Below are 8179 nucleotides of genomic sequence, written 5' to 3'. Positions count from 1 at the left end.
ACCCCTTGTTTACTTTTCAGGTGAGAAAGTTAAATGTTTTTGTAACTACAGGCAACAATAAAGATTTTCCCGCATGCACATCCATTCACTTCAAGTACTTTAACCGTATATGCACTGCTGAAGCTTCTATGCTGCCAAACGGCAGCTTTTTAGTTTTTGTACATTCTTATCATCATAAATTTTTTCTCCTACTTAGTGAGAGGACATATCGGCGTTTCACTTTGCTTGAAGGTCTGGAAGAGACTGGTTGTGGTGGTTAGTGAGATATGAGGTCACAAGGTCTCTTTACGAGAGAGATAATGTAACACACCCTAAAAGCTTGAAACGCAACATCCACCCACTCGCAAGCATATCAACAAGTTCCAGGTATGCCTAAAGTTCAAGCCTTTACTGAGTCACCAGCATGGCCTTCACGATGAAGAAAATAACACAGCGCTGGCCGCCGTGTAAGTGATCGACAATCCGAATTTGTGTTTGCCTCTGAAGGAAGACGAATAGTTCTTAGAGGCTTTGGATTCAAGTTCAGTATACGCAGCACAACAGGTGTATGGGTGTACATACAGCAACACCAACACAACTATCGTATATGCACTGAACTACTGCTTAGAGCGACAAGATGCCTCTCGTAATGTGTCGTGTGCCACATTATTTACTTTGCCATATTGCTTGGTTTTGTTGATTCAGCCAACTATTGTACATAATGAGCAGAGTTTAATATAATATGTATCAGTGGACTAACTGTAAGAATTATACTCTGAATGCGGAGTTCTTTTACAGAGTGCTAGGTACTGCATTGTACGATGAAGAAGTTGTGTGTATGCTGATGCAGTGATGTCTTTTTCTGCATTGTTTTCATGCTTGACTCACTGTGATGATCAGTTGGCAACATTTGTGTTTGCTTATTCATTAGTACTGACACTTTTATTTCTCTAGCCACTAATGCTTTTATTCACCGCATTACAAACTATGCTTGCTTTTCACAACAACTAAGTGTAATGCGCCACATATGCAGCATTGTACATCAGATATGTGATACTACACTTCACAGCTTAAATGCTTACCGCTGTAACAGCATTTTTTTTATCCTGTCTACTAAATCCTCGGTCCCTACAGCAATGCTTTTCCGCATTGGCTATGGTGTATAAGTTATGAGCTTGAGTTATACGAGCTGGTAGCTACTCTCTTTGCGAGAGGTGCTGAAGGACTATATGTAAGTTACAAGAATTGGAATGTGTCTACATCACAAATACTGATAAAATTCAAGTTTCTTCTTAGAGAGATGTGTATACATCTTGATTTACTAGCAATTCAGTAATTTGCAATTAGAACCTTAGCTTATACGAATCACCACATGTTTGTTATTAGACTCAGTATGGGGAGAAATTCAGCTTAGAGCTTTATGTTTTCCTTGCATGTTAACTGAAGTGGGGATGTGCCAAGAATGCCTCGCCATGTTAACCACGTCCAGGGGTACCCTTTATGCAAGTAGAAAACGCTTTCGGTAATTTAGCTACGGGGTCAACAGTGTGCCGACTTGTGGCCTTGCTATGCTTGTGAACTGTGCCTGATGCTTCTAAGTACGAGCGCTGAGTGAGATATATATTTTGTAGTCTTTGTTTTGCGTGTAGATGTCTGTATTCCGGTTGTGTTACTAACAATGTATGCCGCACATTTGGAGAGACGGGATGCTCTCTCGTAAATCGAATAAATTTCCACTGATGGTTCGCATGTGACCTATCATTTTACTAGACACTGGCATGTGTTCAGTTTACATGAACCCCTCTCACAAATAAAGCTTTGCCAGTCATTGGCTACAGTACCTAACAGACACATCCACACCAATTATATATGTGTATATATATATATATATATATATATATATATATATATATATATATATATATATATATATGAGATCTAACAGACAGTAAATGCCAAGGAATGTACAGGGGAAGATATTAGAACCAATGGAATGTAAATAAGAAAAAAGGAAAGTGGATGAAAAAATAACCAGCCGTGAGCAGGAATCGAACCTACGACCTTCGAATATCGCGTTCGATGCTCTAACCACTAAGCTATCACAGCGGCCTTCCGTACATCCAACAGTTTCGGGAGGGCTCCTCCCGAAACTGTTGGGAAATAAGTATAATTATCCTTGTTGACAACGCTCCCATTGTGCCATATCCTATACCATCACGAAGACGACTAACTGACCCAGTGAATTATTACTCCCAGTATATATATATATTTGTGTGTGTGTGTATTTTTACTGACTGAAATCAAACTCCTACAAAAATCACCAAGGATGGTAATGAAAACATCGGAGTTTTGCTAAATAAATGAGGACCAAGAAACCAGCCACGATGGTGACTGGAGACGCTGGTTTACGCAATTATCTATTCTGTTCAATGCACTCCTTTCGACCCACTTTGATATATGAGCATGAATTAAAGGTTAGAAAGTACCTTATTGTTTTATTGTGCCTACAATGCCTCTTTTTGCGCTAGAGCCTAAATTCCCACAAGTGTCTGGTATTTAACTGTTCCGTTATCAGGAAAAATTACCATTTTTCATAGGTATCGATAAGAAATTTTTAGCTAGTTGAAAAATACTCCAGCACGTTACATTCTACAGTTACATTCTGCAGTTGCCTTCGATATTGGCTCTTTGCTCTACCTGTTTTTATTGCATTTGCTTTCCAATATTACGATTGCGATCCCACCTGTCAACTGTCCGCCGCCGCCGTCAGCCTATCGAGCCTGCACATCTCGCTGTTTGGTTTTCCTTGAAAAAGTGCACCTCCGCAAAAAGAATTGGCCTGCAACAAAGCCAACTTTCAAAAAAACATTACCATCAGGAGGGAGTCACGGTGAGCTGTTCGAAAATCTGCCAGACTTACTCAGCACTTTGAATGCGAAGCAATTATTAGTTGCACGATGTCACGCTTCGACGTCGGCGGCGCAGTCCACAGCCCCGCTGCGCATGCTCGCGTCTTGTGCGGGCCCAGGAAGACAGCCGCAAACTGTCGCTATAGCAGCAAATAGAAGATAAGACACCCCCGGCACTCATAAAGCCGAGAATGTGTAGTGGAGGTGCGGACTTCACCCCCGTACTCGTCTCCCTCGAATACGGGTGGTGTGTATATATAAACGACGGTGGGAACGTTCGGAATTCAGTCACGTGTGTCTTTACTTGGCTTTCGCTTGATTTGACGCTTTGTTTGACTACAGTAGATGCAATTGAAGCAACAGTACCTTCAAAGAGTAGTGGGGCGGAACTCCGCATCAGCTTTCCACCACTAGTTTAAAACAATGCTTCTCCTTCATTCAATTACTAAGAATAACATAGACGAATAAACAATTAGGCATTGTCAAACCATACCCAATTACGCAACATTCACGCGATACCACCACCACTCTGCGACACATTTAGTCGATTTCCCTACATTGCGAGTTGCGGGTGGCTTTTTTTCTAATGTATTTCATGTTTTGTGACATTTTAACAAAACGAATGAGTTATATGTTTTTGTTAGTTTGAGTATTTAGTCATGATTTACTTTTAATAAAATATCATTCAACAGCGAAGGTGTTTGAAATTCGTAAAACTGTGGGATCACCCGCACAAAACTGAATATATATGCTCCACAGGAGCCCCATGTGTGCAAACAGCTCCAGCATAGTGTAGCCATGCATATAGTACATCAAAGGGGCGGGATTATGAACTGAGAGGTGGGGGAGAAAACGAGGAGGACAAATAGTAACACACCGGATGGCCTTGTATATTATGGCTTACAAAGGGGATAATGGGAGGAGTGATTATCAGGAAGAAGAAATCGAGAAGGCGACAGGATACAGCTTAACATAAAAATGTACGGAACAGCATAGGAAGGAGTGCGAAATACAAGTGTTGGCCAAGTAGCTTCTAGCACAGCCTAGCCATGCAGAGTCTAGTGCACCGATCGAGGGGGTCCGAAAGGGAAGAGAGGGTGAGCAAAAAAATACAGCATAACATATTCTTGTATCATGTAGCAGTTAGACGTATGGGAAACGGAAATATATGTGTGGCTGAGAGGGACGGAAAAACATAGGGAAAGAAAAAGCATGGCATAGCCTTGTAGATAACAGCATATAGTAAGAAAATAAAATGAAGGTAAGAAGGAAGAGGTAGCAGTCTCTGCGTGTGTTTGCGTGTGTTTTTTCCAAATGAGGAGCGTTTCGCATGTCTGGAAGTAGAGACACGATGGCGAGGTATGATACGACGCAGCAGTCTGGAAGATGAGGTGGTGCTGATGGCGATAATGATGATTGTTTACCTGCAAGAGGTGAGTGCCCATTCTTTCATCATGAGTGGCGTAACCAGCCATGTCGTTTTTCTTCGGTTCAACAACAACAACAACAACAACAACAACAACAACAACAACAACAACAACAACAACAACAACAACAACAACAACAACAACAACAACAACAACAACAACAACAGCAACAACAACAACAACAACAACAGCAACAACAACAACAACAACAACAACAACAACAACAACAACAACAACAACAACAATAACAACAACAACAACAACATCATAATAATAATAATAATAATAATAATAATAATAATAATAATAATAATAATAATAATAATAATAATAATAATAATAATAATATGTGCAGTTTAACGCCCCAAAAACCATCATATGAACATGAGAGACGCCATAATTAAGTGCTGCGGGTATTTCGACAATCTGGGTTTCTTTAATTTTACACCGAAATCTCACAAGCCTACAACATTTTCGCCTGTTTAGAAAATGCAGCTGCCACAGCCGGGATTCGATCCTATGGCCTGCTGCTCAGCAGCCGAGTGCCTTAGTCCCTAGATCACCGCGGTGGGGTGCTCGTTGATTCAAGCTGATCCAAGAAGGGATGCAGCAGGAAATCTTGTGCAGCCTGTTTTCCACTGTGAACTGAAACGAGGCACCAGCTTATGGGGTTTACAAAGCAAAATAAACAAGGGATGAATATTTGCGCATATGTTGCAAATTACATGCTTTATGTAATTAAGATAAGGAGCAGTGATGTTACGGTTATTAGTCGCACAGGCTTTTGCCACTCTTGTTGGTGTAACTTCGATTACAATCGAGAGCATTCATGCGAAGTTATTATGATAGGCTATGAGAAATGTGCAGCCCCTACAAGGGGCGGAGCAGGGCCCTACGCATATGCACCGCGAGCACTGCGAGAGGCGACTTGCGGCCACCGCAGTTTCAACTGGCGTAATACGAAATGTCGTCACACCGTTAGCCACGCCCACAATGTGTGCCAGCGCGTGTGTGCGAAGATGACATGTTTGATCAAACAGGCAGGCTTCTAGATAGTTACCAGTGCATAATTTTTTTTCGGCACCCAAAAGAAGAAAAAGGCCATATATTACAGAATAATCGTGTTTTCGATGTGACGCACCACAGACGCACGACACAGGGTTCTGAAAGGGCTATTTGTGAGGCCTGCCACTGTAAAGTTTGAAGCATTGACCTTTACGAACGATATTTGTAAACATTATTTGTTGTCGTATTGCCTGATTATTGCTGAGCAAACGATAGAATTTGTGTAAAAGATGTACGTCTTAGACAACCTCTTGGTACGCACGCAAGCACTGTCACTGAACTGCATGCATTTAGTAATGCGTGGTGTTTGCACCTACTTATCTGTGCAGTAGTTCAGCTCCATTTGTAGGCTTTGTTCGGGCTGCATGAACGGTCGAGTATATTTATTACGTGCCAGATTCACACGTGGTATCTCAGCTGTCACACAGCACAACGTACCGCTTTCTTAAGGGATGGCGATTCATAGGAAATAAATTTTCGAAAGTCTCCTTGTCTGCGACGCATTTTGCCTGGCATATAGGACTTCTTCCTTAATGGTACTGTTTACGAACTGTGATACGTCAGAAAAGCAAGAGAAAGTTACAAGGAAGAATTTCTGGACCAGCAGATTGCTTTTCACCATTCAAATTGTGGACTGCAGGCTGGAGAAAACTTTTCTGGCTTCCTCTCGCTTTCTTCAGCCTGCTAAAAATATCAGTTAACTTGTGCCTACAGTATATTGACAGTAGACTAGCTACGGCAGGTACGTCATGAATGTGACCGCACGAGCATTAGCTTCATGCGGCCTACAGTATTCCAACGTTATGTCGGACTCTGAGCACAGCCACATTGGAAAACGGCGAAACTAGTTTCCAAGTGCATATAGCTACTACAGTTATTGGCATAGTTTACGACATAGCCATTCATACGAGTCATTACGAAGCACCTTGACACGGCTCATGGGTCGGCTGTTGTACAGAGCACACCATTTCCTTTGCTTCATTATCGCTCCACGGTGCCACTAGCTCAGTGCACGTTTTCTATGATAGTGAGGGAAGTATATTTAAGTATGGAGTGGTGTCGTGCTAATATAGTAGCATGACATCACTCATATTTGCTGTCGTTGGGTTGTCATAGTCAAAGCAGAAGGCTGAAATAACCAAACAATAAACAAAAAAGTAGCTACGCACACCTCGATTTGTTTTTCGTCGAGGCTGAGCTAATCAGCGTTTCCTTTATATTAAATATTTAGGTAGCCATTCATTTGCGGGAATAAATTGTTTGGTTTGCACATTAAATCTAATTTAGTCATTCTGCCCCGCGACTTTTCCATGCCATGTTACTACGCAGTGGCTGTGTCAAACCCATTGAGGTACGGCACTTTCAGAGCTTTTTCAAAACCAGGTAATACGAATTCTAACTGCAAGTAAGCAGTGAAATACGAGGGAAGGAGCATTAAGCCATTAACGGCCTAAGGCTCATGCCAATATCTGAGACATTTTGAAAGTGCATTGACTTGCCGCCCACCAGTCTTGTTCGAATGGTTCTCGCACTTCGGTCTTTAAAGGGCCCTTAAACAGCATCGATTTAAAAGATAAGACAGTGCCGTGCCTTTTCTATTTTTTCAATTGCGGCAAGATGCAACAGATCCAGCCGATAACTATACTCTCTTTTAGCCCTTTCCTGCTCTTGCCTACCGGCTAGCCTTCGCGTGTGCTTTGCGGCCATGGGGAAGAGAATGCCTCATGCAGTGCCTCGCGACAAAATTGTATGAAGAGAGAGAGAGAAAGAGAGAGAGAGAGAGAGAGAGAGACAGAGAGAGAGAGAGAGAGAGAGAGAGAGAGAGAGAGAGAGAAAGGTTTATTTGTACATAACGCGGAGCATTCCAAATAGTCGGACCCCTATTGCAGGGCTCCGCTGGCCCTAGTCATCCTGTCTGCCCCTTGGGCCAACCGACACTGATCAGCAATGGACGAGCTAAACAGCAGTGCCTCCCATTGTTCTTCTGTGTTGTTTATGTTGTGGTGTTCTTCACTGTGATGTGTGCACTCCCATGTGATGTGAAACCAATTTGGTGTGGCCCAACACCAATTCGTGGGGTGTTTTCAATTCTTCGTGTTCACAATGTTGGTGATCACACTGTCCCTGTAAAAGATACGGTGTTTTGAGATAGCGTGTCGCCGTTCGTAGCGCTATGTGGGCAGCCAATGGGGACGCGTCACTGAGACGCTACTACGTCACTAGTGCTATGAGGTGATGGCGGCATTGCTTCGATCCACAAAGGAGCATAAAGGAACAAACCTGACAGATCTATGATATAGGAGATGGATGCGCATCTGTCGCATCTCGGTCAGTAATCGCTCTGACGTACGTGTGATGCTAGCAGCGCTATCCCTAATGTGGCGTCACATCACGACCATCCGCTGAACTAAGGCGGACCAACGGCTCTCGTTGAAAATCCCGCGTTTGCACTGGCATTGTATGAAATATAGATGGCGTAGGACAGTGCTTGCTTTCACGCCTATGCTACATTTCCTACAGGCGTTATTGCCTCTTCGCCACTCATTTCTTCATAGAAAAATGGAGAAAGTGTAAGCATCAAGCCATGAATCTTTCACGGTTTCATGTTTTTTGGCTACGTGTCGTTATTTCTGCTTGCTTCATTGTAAACGCACAAAGCGAAGTGAAATCAGTTGGTCGCGGACGACAACCATGCGAGACAAGGCAGAACAGCCGCACAACTGCTCGGTGAATCGGAGTAGAAAAGCGTTCACAACATGTCGCTTGTATACGGACCGATCGAGAACTTATTCTTACATG

At 42.7% G+C, this 8179-nt stretch overlaps 1 protein-coding gene and 1 non-coding gene across 9 annotated transcripts in view; one reads left to right on the top strand and one right to left on the bottom strand.

Moving 5' to 3' along the window:
* Window positions 1-1724, top strand: part of Lmpt (four and a half LIM domains protein limpet) — a 405187-nt gene extending 403463 nt beyond the window's left edge. For all 8 annotated transcript variants that reach the window (XM_037425056.2, XM_037425052.2, XM_037425051.2 and 5 more), the window contains one exon: window positions 1-1724. This exon is cut by the window's left edge and continues 954 nt beyond it. The gene's annotated coding sequence lies outside the window, so the exon portion shown is untranslated.
* Window positions 1725-2012: 288 nt separating this feature from the next.
* Window positions 2013-2085, bottom strand: TRNAS-CGA (transfer RNA serine (anticodon CGA)). The gene has a single exon. It is a non-coding gene; the product is annotated as a tRNA-Ser (tRNA).
* Between the last annotated feature and the right edge of the window lie 6094 nt (window positions 2086-8179).

The sequence above is a fragment of the Rhipicephalus microplus genome, chromosome 5 (genome assembly GCF_043290135.1).
Source record: "Rhipicephalus microplus isolate Deutch F79 chromosome 5, USDA_Rmic, whole genome shotgun sequence".
Taxonomy (NCBI): domain Eukaryota; kingdom Metazoa; phylum Arthropoda; class Arachnida; order Ixodida; family Ixodidae; genus Rhipicephalus; species Rhipicephalus microplus.
The sequence above is the reverse complement of the archived record's forward strand: the minus strand, read 5'-3'. Positions and strand labels throughout refer to the sequence as shown.